The sequence below is a fragment of the Aulostomus chinensis genome, chromosome 4, assembly GCF_037954235.1.
Source record: "Aulostomus chinensis isolate RoL2024-O1b breed Wild chromosome 4, RoL_Achi_v1.0, whole genome shotgun sequence".
NCBI lineage: Eukaryota > Metazoa > Chordata > Actinopteri > Syngnathiformes > Aulostomidae > Aulostomus > Aulostomus chinensis.
In genome coordinates, this window is record NC_141323.1 from 984,341 (window position 1) to 999,545 (window position 15,205).

Consider the following 15,205-nt stretch of genomic DNA (forward strand, 5'->3'; position numbering starts at 1 on the left):
GGACACATCAGGTTACATGGAGCCCTTCCCTCCTCTCCTCTCCTCTCCTCTCCCCCTCTCTCCTCCTCTCCTCCCTGCACATTTTTGGAACTGTCACTACCACTACTTGTTGCACTTTGTAGTCTGGCCTTGGTGTCTCGCAGTGTTTCCACAGATCCACCAGAGCCCCAACCGCCGCCTGCATGCCCCCCCCCCCTTATTCCCTACTGTTACACCAGCCTGCGCTCCCCTTCCATGAACCAGTCTGCCATCCAGTCCCCCATCAAGCTGGCTTGCTCTCCCTGCCTCCCCTACCAGAAGCTTCCTTCTTCAGCTGTTAACATTTCCCTGTTTCTCACATTCTGCATTGTAAACTGTTTTCTTGTCTGTAACAACATCTACTGCACGTCTGTCCGTCCTGGGTGAGGGATCCCTCCTCTCTTGCTCACCCTGAGGTTTCTCAGATTTTTCCCTGTTAAAAGGGTTTTCTATGGAGTTTGTTCCTCAGTCGATGTGAGGGTCTAAGGGCAGAGGATGTTGTTATGATACCATGTGAAGCCCTTTGAGACAAACTGTTTGTGAAAACGGGCTATACAAATAAAATTGCCTTGCCTTGCCTTGCCTTGCCTTGTTCACACGCAACTTCTTGCTGCATGTCATGTCACATGTTTACGCCCACAAAAGTGGCGGCTTTTTTGGAAAGAGGAATATTAGACCTCCATTTGACATGGACAAGATGGCAAATTCCCGCCTCTACCGGGCCTTAAGTTTGGCACATTCTCTGTCTAAAAAGGGCTAATGTTAGTTCATGCATATCTGCCATTGACTAATGTTTTCATCCATAAGGACATGTCCCAGCTTGATGTGACGACTGCAATGGCATCTAACCCTAACCCCACCTATAAGCAATTGCCCTAACAATACCTGTCTCAAGTGTGAATTGTGAGGGGAATTTCTCTGGGATGAATAGGGTGAATTCATTATAATCTCCCAATTTTAGATTCTATACAATTCTAAATATTACACAAAAGTATAAAATAATCTAAACTTCATTCACTTTCTGTGTATAGATCAAGACAGACCTGCGGAACAGACTTCAGGGCAAAAGTCTGGCAGCCTGCATGAGAATAAGCATAAATGGTCCCCCTGTGAAAGAGCTAAATTATAACAGGGCCCTTGAGCTGTTCTTTGCTCAACTCAAGGACAAAAGCCTGGAGCAATCCAAGATGCCAGCTCTGCCATAAGTGGTGGCTGACCACCTTTGCACATGTTTTGCACTCTCTTTAGTTAATGCTTCATTTTCTGCTTAATGCAAAAATTCTTCTTCTTTCAGTGGTTGCTTAGCACTTTATTGTATATGTATTGTTCCTTGTTTCTGATCCAGATGTTATTTTTAAAAACGTATGATTTATTCTAATATCTTCTTTATTTTTTAATATTTAATTTATTATTTAATAACATAAATCTCACTTCTTGTGAGAGTCGAGGGTTTTTTTATTTTATCTTAGTTGTACAAACAAGTCACAATTACTTGAGTTTCTATAACAGTTTTGTAAAAGTTATATCAATCTATAATTAATTTTGACAACCCGTGCATCTGATAAGTCAATTATATCCTTTTTTCAATATGCAGAGCATTTTAGGCTTGCATCCCTGCTGAAAGGCACTTTAAAATGCTTAAACAATGACATACTTTTGGAACAGGTAACACTGTTAGGTGGCAGCAGGGAAGTATACATCGTAGATGCAGTATGTGCTTTGAAGAAAAAAGTTCCTTCAGCATCTCTCTGGATATTCAATTCCTTTGACTCAGGTGGTATTTCATGTTCACACCTGCACTGACCCCCAATATATTTGGCACACACAAAGAAGGCAGAACATACAGAAATATACATTGTGGATCAAAATGGAACTGTCCATACCAGCTCAATTGTTATATTGAAACTCATGCTGGAACAAAGAGTCATACTATCTGTTTCAAAGCTTCAAAAGCAGAACAAGAAACACAGCCCTAAACAAAGCATGCTCTCTGCTCCTGAAAAGATGAAGAGTGCTTATGCAGTAAAATATACTACATATTACATAATGTTTAAGCATCACTCACAGCACATCTCCAACCTAGTTTCTGTTCAGAAACAGGGAAGGAGGAGATGAAAACTGACATTTTTTTCATGTTTTTCTGTAGCTGAAGGGCACCTTTGGCCATTTACTTAGCTTGGAATCTTAACATAATAGTCTCGCTTGAGTCATCAAATACTCCAGTCAAGTCTGTGTCTATTAGCAAGGTTGTGAATACATTTTGTGAAGATAGTGCTAACCACCACAGATTCCAGGTTTGAGTCCCGGCTAGGGCACAGGATCTTTCTGTATGGAGTTTGCATGTTCTCACTGTGCCTGCGTGGGTTCTCTCCAGGTACTCCGGCTTCCTCCACAGTCCATGCAAATGGGGACTAGGCTAATTGGAAACTCTAAAGTGACCATAGGTATGGCTGTAACAGTGCAAGGTTGTCTGTCTATGTATGTTGGCCCTGCGATGGACTGGCGACCCGTCCAGGGTAATGCCTCTCGCCCGAAAGCTGCTGGAATCGGCTCCAGCCCGCCCCGAAACCCTTAACAGGATAAGCGGAAGAAAATGGATGGATGGAAACTAATCAGATATTTTAGAGACTAAAAAATATATGACCCCTTTCACACTGAAACATGTGGGTCAAAGCAGGTTTTTGTACTCACATTTTATTGGCATTAGGGCACATTCAAGCGTCCAGCAGACACAGGTCTGAGCTCCCACTGTGAGGGCTGCGTGCCTGTGTTTTTCCCTCTTACATTATCCCACTGACAACTTCATCATTTTACATAAAATTGCGCCGTGTCTCAAAATGCTGGTGATGTTCCCATAAATCACTGTGTCCCACACGGTTACAGAAATCTGCTGCCGGATCTCCTGTTCACCACGGATGATGAGCAGCTCGCGGACTTCAAGATCTTGCCAGTGCACTGCCATGATCGATAAAAAAAAAATCGCAAAACGAGTTTTTTAAAAACACAGTCACGCTTGCGCAGTTCACTTTAGGGTTCCCCGATAGGTGGGAGTTCCCAAGCATAGATTAATTCACCTAAGATCATACATATCATCATAGGGAAATAGAGTCTCTGGGACATCAACAGGAAGACTGATGTTATGGCAGAGCCCAAAATTTTATTGAGAGATGAGTGAGCAGCTCTCGCAGCGCAGCCCAGCCCAGCCCAGCCCAGCCCAGCTCAGCCCAGCCCAGCCCAGCTCAGCCCAGCCCAGCTCAGCCCGATTTTATTTTTTTTCCGGGAGCTTCCACAATGACAGCCTGACAGGCAGCACAGTGACAAAATCAGAATGTAACAGGACGGTCGCAGGAAACCTGAGACAACGGGGGTTGCCTTTTTCACACTGCAGGCGAGCTGAGCAGAGCCAAGGCAAGCCGCTAAACACCCGGGTCACTTGGCGGGTCGGTGGACACAGTTCAAAATGCTGAGTCGACCCTTTCAGAGTGCCCAAACACCCGTGTTCATCCACGTGTTTGGTGCAGTTTGAAAGGGGCTTCAGTCTGACTTTGTAGCTGTGTTTCATTCACGGAAAGAAGAAACGGCTTGTTTTACAGAACAAGAAATCTTCACACACAACAACATGTTGTATGTTGACTGAATTCCTTTCAAGCTTATTTCTTGCATAAAAGCGTTGGGTATCAAAACAATACAGCTGCCTACAGCACAAAAAGGAGGCATTCATACCATCATGATCCAAACAACGCGAACACCCACTATACTGACAACTTTTGGTCTGTTTCTATGGTGAGCTATGCCAGCAACTGCATAAAAGCTGATTATTTTTTCATAACACAATATGAGATTGGAGACCCCTCAACCTCAATATACTTTAAAATGTAGGACTGTTAAAAATCGAAATGAAAGTGCTTTAGTCAATTTTTCTTTCGCACACGTATTGTACTATAGATATGTTCTATAGATTGCCCCAGTGGCACAAAATAGAGCACACGATCAAAATGGATTTTTGTTGACAACATACTGTAGAATCAACAGAATAAATAAAAAACAATTAAGGCCAAGGTTTGACCAGCCACCATACTATAGAATGTTTTTAATTAGTCATTACCAATGGTTTTACTGATATACAGTCTTTCAAAGTTTCTTTAATGTTCATTTGTGGACACATTCTATCCATCCATCCATCCATTTTCTTCCACTTATCCTGTTAAAGGTCGCAGGGGGCTGGAGCCTATCCCAGCAGCTTTAAGGTGAGAGGCGGGGTTCACCCTGGACGGGTCACCAGTCCATCGTAGGGCCACATATAGACAGACAACCATTCGCACTCACAGCCATGCCTGCAGTCAATTTAGAGTATCCAATTAACCTAGTCTACATTTGCATGACTTTGGACTGTGGGAGGAAGCCAGAGAACCTGGAGAGAACCCACGCAGGCACAGGGAGAACATGCAGACACAGAAAGATCCCATGCCCAAGCCGGGACTTGAATCTGGAACCGTCTTGCTGTGAGGCGATAGTGCTAACCACTGCACAACCGTGCTGCTGGACACATTCTAATCTAATAGCATCACATTGCACTTCTCAAGCATATTTGCTAAACTGCAATGGTGATGTGTCCACCAAACCCTAAACATTGTCACCATGCCTCACCAGCGGTAACTGAGTGTGCAACACTCAGGAACTACATCTGGTCATGTCACAGCACCCTTTTGCGCAAAGTGTGAGCTATCAGGAACAGTCTGGGGTGCCCTCCGTGTGATTTACAGTTAGACAGAAACTGCAGCAAGCATCGTAAATAAAACATCTAATCAAAGTGCCAAGACAACCACAGTCAGCTCCTTTGGCCACTACACTGTCCAGGATGTAACTTAAACCAGGGCAGTTATTATTCACAGAGACAGTGGTGTCCAGTGTATTCATAAATTTTAAAATCTGCCACAAAAATAGGCATTTCTGAGTTTCTGTCCCAATCACAGCTTAAAGCAATGTGATTCTGAGCAGGCTTGACCTGTCAACTGCTACTAACACTTGTGCAAATTGCAGTCTGAAAATGAGCTCATCATTCCTCTGTTATCTTTGACACCACAACAATATGGACTTTCGTAGCCAGATGCGCAGAAATAAAGGTGTGACCAAGGAATAATAGATGTGTATTGACTGCTAGGACACAATGGCAACTCCCTTAAAATTGGATACATTAGTGGGGGTTTTCACCATTGGGCTGAAATTTTACTTTTTTTTTAATATATATTTTTATTGACAATTTTTCAACAGTTCAAAAAACAAACAATTTAGACATACTTAGACAGAAAAGGTGAGTAAATAAATAAAACCTGACGCACATCAAGTAGTACAAAAACAAAATGTACAAAAAGAGGCTTTGTGTGTTGTCATGATCTGACGTGTCCACTTGTGAGTTCCACTTGCAGTATGCAGAAAAAGGTATCCTTGGGGGGGGGGTAGCTACAGATCCAGGTAGCTGGTAGCTACAGATCCATACACAACAAAATTTCTGAGAGTTGTTAGATAACTCGTATCCCAGTTTTTCAATGTGTAGAATTCCTACGAAATCCTTCAGCCAGGCTTCGAACTTTGGTGGTGTATCAGATTTCCACAGTCTCAGAATACACCTCTTTGCCATAACCATGCCGTAGGCTATCACTGTTCTGACATTTCGACTCATTACATCAAGGGTATTAGAAAAACCAAATAAAGCAACTTCAGGATCAGGATCCAGGTTTAATTTGAGAGCAAGAGAATACCATCTAAAAATAGAATAACAGAAATTTTGAATCTCAGAGCACAGCCAAAATTGATGTGCCAGTGTGCTATCTGACTTCTTGCATCTTTCACATAGTGGGGAGGTTTGGAGGAAGATTTTATGCAGCTTAACCTTAGAGTAGTGTAGCCTGTACATGACTTTAAATTGGATCAATTGTAATCTAGCATTGATTGAGCAGAAGTGAATGTCATTTAAAGCCTGTTTCCATATGTCATCTTGAATTGAGATGTTGAGATCGGTCTCCCACATTTGTTTAAATTTAGCAGCAGGTTGTGCAGATTTGTGGGAGAAAATGCTGACCAGTTTTGAAATCAAACCTTTCGCTTCTGGGGAGCCAAGAAGAAGTTTAAAGATAGAATTTTCTTCCGGCAGAGAGCTAGATGATGAGATATTTTGTCTGATATAGTGACGTATTTGTAGATACCTGAGGAAATGTGATTTTGATAGGTCATATTTTTTTTGTAGTAATTAAAATGAACAGAGATGTTTATCAATATAAAGGTCTTTTATGGACTTTAGTCCTTTCCTATCCCACTCTTGGAAAGCTGCATCTGTATATGAGGGGAGAAATACATGATTATGCCATATAGGAGCATGTACCGATGTCTCAGGGAGTTCACAAAATTTTCTAATCTGTGCCCATATTTTTTGAATGATTATCATATAGTGCTCTCCCTTACAGGAGGCCCTTGACCTTGGGGGTGAGAAGAGAATTGCTCTGAGGGAGGTGTTCTGGGGTAGACTCTGTTCTATTGCGAACCAGGATGGTATCTCAGTCTGTGGATCAGGATCATCAGACAGCTGCCAATAAACAATCACTCTACTATTAGCGGCCCAGTAATCGTGTAGTAAGTTTGGCAGGCCTAGGCCTTCAAGTTCTTTTGGCTTTTGAAGTTGTCGTTTAGAAGTCCTGTGAGATTTATAACCCCAGATAAATGGTAAAATCACAGTATCAATCATTTAAAAAAAAGACATAGGTATGAAAATTGGAATATTTTGAAACATATACAAAAATCTTGGTAGAGAAACCATTTTAATTGTATTTATGCGGCCTATCAATGACAGAGGGAGGGTTCTCCATTTAATGATGTGCTTTTTAAGGGTTTCTAATCTTTCCATGAAGTTATATTTAAAGAGTAGTTCTGGTTTTTTAGTGAGTTTAATGCCTAGGTACTTAACACAAACTTTTGAAATAAAATTGAGTCAAGGTCATGAATGTGGGCTCTAGATCCACTGTAAGCGGTAAAAGATCACTTTTTTGCCAGTTTATGGTGTATCCTGAAACTGTGCCAAACTCATTTATGACATCAAGTAAATATGGAATAGATGATTCGGGATCTGTCAGAAGGATAGCAATGTCATCAGCATAAAGCGAAATTTTGTGATCAATACCGTGATAGGTTTAATGAACCTATTTTCCCTCACACTAATTGCTAGGAATTCAATGGCTAGTGCATGGTGAGAGGGGACACCCTTGACAAGTGACCCTCTCGAGTGCAAAGGGGTGTGATCTGTCCTGATTAGTAATAACTGAGGCAGTTAGGTTAAAATCGGCCATCCGTATCCAGGAGACAAAGATGTCTCCTAAACCAAACGATTCCATCACTTTGAGCAGGTACCCCCACTCAACCTGGTCAAAAGCCTTCTCAGCATCCAAACATAAAATGGCTTGTTTTGATCCAGTAGCATATTCATAATACATAACATTTAGTAAACACCTTGTGTTAAAAAAAAGAATACCTATTTGGAATAAACCCTGTTTGATCGTTGTGAATGAGGGATTCAATATCTAGATTTAGCCCATTGGCTAATATTTTAGTGAAGATCTTGAAGTCCATATTGAGCATCGAGATTGGACGGTAAGAGGCGGGATTTGTGTCATCTCTGTCCGGTTTAAGTATGAGAGCGATGTTTGCATTATATAGTGTCGGTGGTAGTTTTTCTATCTCAGTGGAGTGAGATAGCATCCTAAACAAGAGTGGGGATATCTGTCTAGAATTTTTTTTTATAAAACTCTTCTCCAAAACCGTCCGGCCCTGGGGCCTTTCCAATGCTAAAAGATTTGATGGAGTCAGTCACTTCGTTTAGTGTCATCGCCGCATTCAGAGCCTCTCTCGAGGTGCCATCTAATAGGAATAGGAACTTTTTTAAGCCACAAATCTACATCACCCTTTGCTTTGGTTTTGTATAGGTCTTGGTAAAACTCCATGAACTGCTTGTTTATTAATTTCAGGTGAGTAAGTAAATCTCCAGTATTAGATCTAATTCGATGTATAGCCCTATTATTTTGCTGCCCCCGAAGTTGGCAGGTTAGCAACGTATGTGGTTGTCTCCAAGTTCAAAATAGCATGACCGCAGATGGGACAGTTGGTCGCTTACTTGTTTGGTTAAGATTATGTTATACTCATATTTAAGATAAATAAGTTCCAGTAGAATTTGTTTATCATTGCTTTGTTTATATTGTGCTTCCAGTTGGGATAACTTACTATCAATTTCAAGCAGTCTTGAGTTTCTCGATTTCTTTAAAGGGGGACATTTTACCATTAATATGGAACAGAACAAGTTTGCCACTTTTAAGGATCTTTTTTCTTGCATATTGGTTTCCCATCACATTATCTGGTTACATTAGGTCATGAATGGTATCCTTGGTATCCTTTTGTTCATTAGTTACCGTTTTCATATTAAAATAAAAAAAATATGTTTCAGCTAATGGCTTTAAAAGAGGTTTTAGAGGAGTGCTTAGATGAAATAGAAATGGCCTTTTGCCCCAAAGAGTAATGAAGCAGGAAATGCAATCAACAATGCCTTAGTTTAGTGATTCATTGTTAGCCGATTCATTGCCATTGACATTCAATGGCAAGTTTTGTTTATAGTCTATGAAGGGAACATGAATCATTAGATTATTTAGAAGTATTAAACTTTTAAAGATAGGAAAGAAGGAGGAGAACTTGAAGGAAATCCTTGAACAGCCTGAAAGGAAATCCATAAAGACATCCCGAGCAGCAGAAAAGATGCTCCCACTCGGCAAAGCATTCACTCTATCTTCAGTGCCAATACAAAGCCTGTCATTGTCATGTCAAGAATGGTCAGTGAGAAAGCAGATGGTAATTTATGGTTCTGCAGTAGCCTGTGCAAAAGTCATGTTAATATTTCTATGAATAGGGAGGTGTGAGGGAGACTTTGAGACAAACTGTTCGTGAAAACGGGCTATACAAATAAAATTGCCTTGCCTTGCCTTGACTAAAGCACAGATGGTTAACTTGTGAGGATTCTGATGCTTAAGGGGAAACTTCTTTCAACTGCCTGACTTTTACCAATTCATTCGTGGAGCAGACTGAACTTCTGCATTTTCCAACCCAGTCTCATGTCATAAAGTGAAAAGGCTATGTTTGTCCACAGTGCAAAACGTATCAATTCTACGATAAAGGCCTAAAAATTGTGAAATGTGTACGTTTTTTTCCCCTATTCTTTTCTATTGGAACGCTGGTAGGTCATGTGACTCTTTCATGCGGGCCTCTCAAAACAAAAATATGGCGGCCGCTCCTGTCATACATACACCAAACTTTACACACATAGTATAATGCCCCAGAGTAGCATGTGCTGGGAATTTCAGCCATCTAGGTGCGAAGGGGCCCAAGCACGGTCCCGGGGAATCCACTAACCCTAAGGGACTCCTCAAAGTCTGGCCCTGCTTCCCTGGTTTCATTTGAGCTGAAGCCACCAAAAGTAACACCAATGATTGATGTCAGTGAGAGGACAGATTCTGACATTTTCAGCCATCTAGAAGTTTACAGAGCTGAAACACAAGACCCCAAAGCCCCAATCATTGATTGCCTGAATGATTGATTTACCCCAGAAGAGGAACAGCTTTGTTGGAGCACTAAAAATACAAATATCAGAATGAAAAAAGTTACATTTGACAAGAAATTACATGACATTACCAGCACAATATATGAAGAACAGTTAGGATAAATTTAACTTGCCAAATAGTTAATTAATTAGTTAGTTAAATTAATTTGTAGATTGTCTTATTAATCAAAAGATAAAGTGTTAAAAATGTTAGTTTTTTTTCCTAGGAGTGAGCGATAACTTCCGAATTTTCTCACGGAAGAACGGGAGGCTGACTTCCACGGAAGCGGATATATGGAATTCCTGGCGCAACTCAGATAACAACGCAATGTAACGACAAAATACAATAACATGAACGCCATTTAGGTTTCCGTGGGTTGAACCATAACAACTGCAGAAAACGTGACACTGTAACGACTCTCTTCCCAGAGGTGAAAGATTCATCGTAATAATGAACAAATCAAAGATTATATACAAGAACTGAGCAAATATTATGAAAAGAAAATGTATTTTTCTCGCCAGAAATGTCCTTGAAATGCTTTTTTAAATCAAACCCATCTTGGAATGACACTCGTCTGTAATGGCGTCCTTAGCAACCACCGTAACAACAGCAGAAAACGTGACACTAACGACTCTCTTCCCAGAGGTGAAAGATTCATCGTAATAATGAACAAATCAAAGATTATATACAAGAACTGAGCAAATATTATGAAAAGAAAATGTATTTTTCTCGCCAGAAATGTCCTTGAAATGCTTTTTTAAATCAAACCCATCTTGGAATGACACTAGTCTGTAATGGCGTCCTTAGCAACCACCGTAACAACAGCAGAAAACGTGACACTAACGACTCTCTTCCAAGAGGTGAAAGATTCATCGTAATTACGAACAAACCAAAGATTAAACACAAGAATATAAGAGCAAATATTATGAAAATAAAATGTATATTTCTCACTAGAAATGTCATCAGAATGCTTTATTAAATCAAAACTATCTTGGAATAAGGCACTTTCCTCCGAAAATGACAGGAGCAGCCGCCATGTTTTTGTTTTGAGAGGCCCGCATGAAAGAGTCACATGACCTACCAGCGTTCCAATTGAAAAGAATAGAGGGAAAAAACGTACACATTTCACAATTTTTAGGCCTTTATCGTAGAACTGATACGTTTTGACCTGTGAACAAACGTAGCCTTTTCATGTTTTGACATGAGACTGGGTTGCATTTTCTGTGCCCACCTGAACAGAATATTTGAACTGGCAGATCAATATCATAACAGCCTGCCCACCATATGGTGTACAACACAAATGATTTCCATATGATTACAAATCACTCCCTCCTATTCCCCTATGTATTTAAGAGGCATAATCTGTTAACATGTTTACATACATCTTAATTCTTATCCTCTCATTTCTCTATCTAGCAATTACTAGCTCAAAGCACAAGTTAGTCCTTGTTGTTATCGTAACCCATGTTCAGCACTAGGGTTTGATACCAAACTTCAGAACAACATTCAGCACCTAAGGATTTAATGTCAATGTCAGTCAGCCAATAAGCATGCAGCATGCTTGCCAGGACCTAAAGATGCTGTCAGTGATTTGCCATATATTCTGACAGTTGTGTTCCTACATAAAGGAAAAAATATTGTTTCACAGCACAGACTAGTATTCAGCAGAATAGTAATCACACTTTTTAAGTTACAACTATCAAGTTCTTCATCAGTTCAAGAAACAAAATATGTTTCCTCCCTCCAGAGTTATTTGCATGTTCACTGGTGGAAAGTCATTCCTGCATTGCACTCACACTATCAATTTAGCTGTAGAATAGCCAGTCCAAAGCACTGTTGACGGATTGGTTTTGCTTTGTTTCTGTAATTCGGGAAAGCCTAACTGTGTTTTATATGGAACTTAAGGAGCTTTCATGTTTCTATCATGTATCTGTCTCCCTGCCTATAGCTGTCTCATGCTTGTGTTTCTGTTGAGAGTAGAAACAGACTCCCTTCTGTCCATGGCTTTGATAAGATTCATGCTTTGGTTATCAGCCTGCAGAAACCCTCCCACTACAGATACATGCAATTAGTTCAGTAAAGTCACATCAGGGACTGTGCAATGCAACTGTTCAGTTTGTTAAAAGAAGAACCACGATTTGTGTTAACTATACAAAAAATCCTTCACTCAGTGTAAACAAAAACCAAGAAAAAGCTCTTAAGTGTGAAGCTTCATCGCAAAGACAAGCCTAAAGAACAAATATTTGACAATATATGACAGAAACGGTGAATGTCTTAAAGCGGAAGTGCACACAGTAGCATCGACTCTAGATTTGCATCAGCCGGCGTCTTCGTCTGACATGCCATCTTCTACACCCACTCTTGTTTCCTGTTTAGAGACCAGCTCACTTACAGACACAGAAAAAAAAAACATACCGTGTTGAAGGAGGTGATTTTGCTGCTGCTACCACGTCTTGGTCACTATAAAGCTGGTACGACAAGCCACTGTGCTTAGACCCATCAAAGACACACTGAACATTGAAGGGAGGGGACAAAGCATGTGAGTCTCTCTCACTCATGAGTGTTCCTCCCTTCTCTTTTCAGTCATTTGATTCTTGTTCTATATTGGCGTTTTATTGCATCACTGGCAATTGCACCCTGGCTTCAAAATCCACTGTCATTTTAAAAGGCACTATACATCCATCCAACAATTACTCCTTTGCCTACAAGCTTTTTAAATATGCTATACATACAAACATCATCTGACACACAAACCAGAACAGTGTTTGACCACAAAAAAAAGAAAGCAAGCCGTTGCTGTTTATAAATGGGCTGAAAAGAAAGTCTCAATCAGAACCTGGTCGAGTTCAAGCAGTTATTAGAGCAAGTCACAGTTCCGTAAACACCCTAAGGGGGGGCAGCCAATGAAACCGCACAGCCCTTCCTCTTGCTCTTGTTGACTGAGGCCCTTCTGCACCAATAAACTGAAGCAACCAAACCAATGTCCCTGGCCATCATGGAAAATCACCCCAGAGGATGACACGTGCACAGTGCAGTCGCCCAGCGTCCTTATTATCTTCTAATGCAAGCTTTAATGCACTTTGCTCTGCTGCTGTTTCCATTAACCCGCTAAACTGTTTCTCACACTCACTCACACACACACACACACACACACACACACACACACACACACACACACACACAAAAATCACAAAGCAGGGGCCTTTTCAAGAGACGCTGCAGAATGTGGATGATGTTTGTCATTACTGTGATGGCAATAACAACAAGTGAAGTGCAGCAAATTCAACTCGATTTTTGTTCTCCAAGAGCAAATTATCAATAATACAAGACTCATGCCTCAACAGTAAACACAATGGTCTCCTTTGGCAAAGGGAAATTGGGGACTGTGTTTGCCTTTTAGAACATTTTGGTTCATCCTCTATAGCAAGAGACAGCACACACTTAGTTCAAGTGTCAACAATGGATGTTCTACGAAAAGTTACGATAAAACTGAAGCCAGCTGTGGTGTTTGCTAAATTAATCAGCAGCTTTGTCAGAAAGAATTATCAAGAACCTGACAGAGTAAAAATTGGTGAAAAATGGACGTGTTGCTTCTTCATGTTCTTGGCATACCATTTCAAAGCCAGGATCTGTTTAGACAGATTTTGTTCGGCATATGGATTTGTCAAGTTTGTTTGTTTTTCAATGTTGAAGTAACATTTTTGACTATACTGACAATGTGGACTTTGTCTGACTAAAGATGGCAAAAAAATATTTTTTCTGGAATTTTCAGGCTTTTATTATTTTTTCAAAAGCTTTTCCAGTGCTGGAAAATGACCATGACTTTACAAACCTTGTAACACATTATGAAAAGGCAGGATGTAGATGAATTGAGCTTCACATTTGCATTTTTTTTGACAACTGAAAAATAGCAACAAATTTTCATGAAAACACTTATGAAAATTAGAGTTTGTTGAGTAAGCAAAGATGGAAGTGAGAGCTGGGAGCCTGTTTTGTATGCTCCATTATCTGTGCTTAAAAAAAATGTAAGAAAAAAAGGAACAAAGTGCATCTGGATGAAGTGGTAGAGGAGTAGACATGTGTACGATGGACTCTATGAACAGCAGAGGTATCAGAGATGAGTAAAAATAACGAATTTTGGAAACAATACATGCCGGAGCCATGATAGCCAATGTAGGCCAAGGCTAGGTAAAACTGTTATGGTTGCAAAGATAAAAACAGCAATGGTACTGATATCTATTAATAGATATTTAAAACCAAAATAATTTATAATAAAAATGAAAATTTTAATGTCAAAATTCAGAATAATATAAAAGTTATTTTCAAGGTATCACCTTAAAATAAGAAGTATATTAATACTAACCTTGACCATACTTAGATCATAACACTGTATTTAGTAGGAGGGTCATGATTTTGGTTAGAAATGTGAAATCAACTGCACTGACGATTCAACTTTGATCATAAAAACAGCAAGCAGGATTGGCATTCTCCCAATATTCTTTCTTCCCTTGCACCTACTTACACTAATCTGGGGTAAAAATTTAGAAATTGTTGGCAGCACCTGTGTCAGTTAGCAGCTTTTTCTGAATAAAAGAAAAATATATGTACAGTAAAAGCACTGTTCTCCCATACTAGCTATGATGCTACATCTGTAACATTAACAGTGGTAGAGCTGCAAGTCTTCTAGCCAGGAATAAACACTCTGTCATCAGCATCTGCTCTTCTAGCTTCCTCTGATTCCCCAATTTCAGATTAGGGTTCACATTTCTCACAGCATTACTGCATTTACAGTAACATTAAGGAGCTATTGTCAGCTATTGATCAGTGACCTCTGGGTTGGGACTCGGCGAGAGCGGTCGCACTCCTCCTCTCTCCTCCTCTTCTTTTCTGTCTGTCTGCTGTCTGTTCGTTCTTTGTCTCAACTTTGTGCTCCTGACCCCCTCCCCCTATCCTCCTCCCCTTCTCCTACCCAATCCCGCCTCTGCCCTCTTCACCTCCCTTGGGGTGGCAGCGCCGACCATGGCTACAGCCTACCCCCCCAGGCCTGACGGCGCAGCTCCGCCTCACTCTCACTTGCCTCCATTGGGACAATGGACTGTTCAAGTTTAGGGTACATACACAACAAATGTATATGTGCTGTTGTTAATTCTGAAGTGTGCCATTATTACGATCAACCTGTAATAATTGTGACTGTTTGTGATAGCTGTATCTCAACGTAAACTGAGTCTGATTCTGAGTTCTCTTCACTACGCCTGTTTCTGCTCTGCTTCAACTGCAAGGCTAAGCCATCATGAGGAGAGAAATATGATAGTTCACATTAGTGAATAACTGAAAAATACAGTACTCATGCTGAGCTGAGAATCACTGAGCAAAGATCGTGCTTAAGAATCGTCAACATGTCTTGCAACCCCTGGCACATTCTAAATTGACAATACCAACTCCTGCCCTCCATCCGGTGTATCAGAGTCAGAGTCGGAGTGGCAGCCAGAGCCTTCAGCTATCAGGCTCCCCTCCTGTAGAACTGTCTCCCAGTTTGAGTCTGGGATGCAGACACCCTC

At 40.6% G+C, this 15,205-nt stretch overlaps 1 protein-coding gene across 12 annotated transcripts in view; it reads right to left on the reverse strand.

Annotated features, from left to right (window-relative positions):
* osbpl8 (oxysterol binding protein-like 8) overlaps positions 1-15,205 on the reverse strand; it is a 121,782-nt gene that overhangs the window by 64,662 nt on the left and 41,915 nt on the right. Inside the window, exon 1 of one of the 12 annotated variants that reach the window (XM_086200966.1) lies at positions 12,063-12,128. The exons of the other annotated variants lie outside the window; for them this stretch is intronic. The gene's annotated coding sequence lies outside the window, so the exon portion shown is untranslated. Of the gene's footprint in view, positions 1-12,062; positions 12,129-15,205 lie in introns of those variants that run through there. 12 annotated transcript variants of the gene reach the window in all.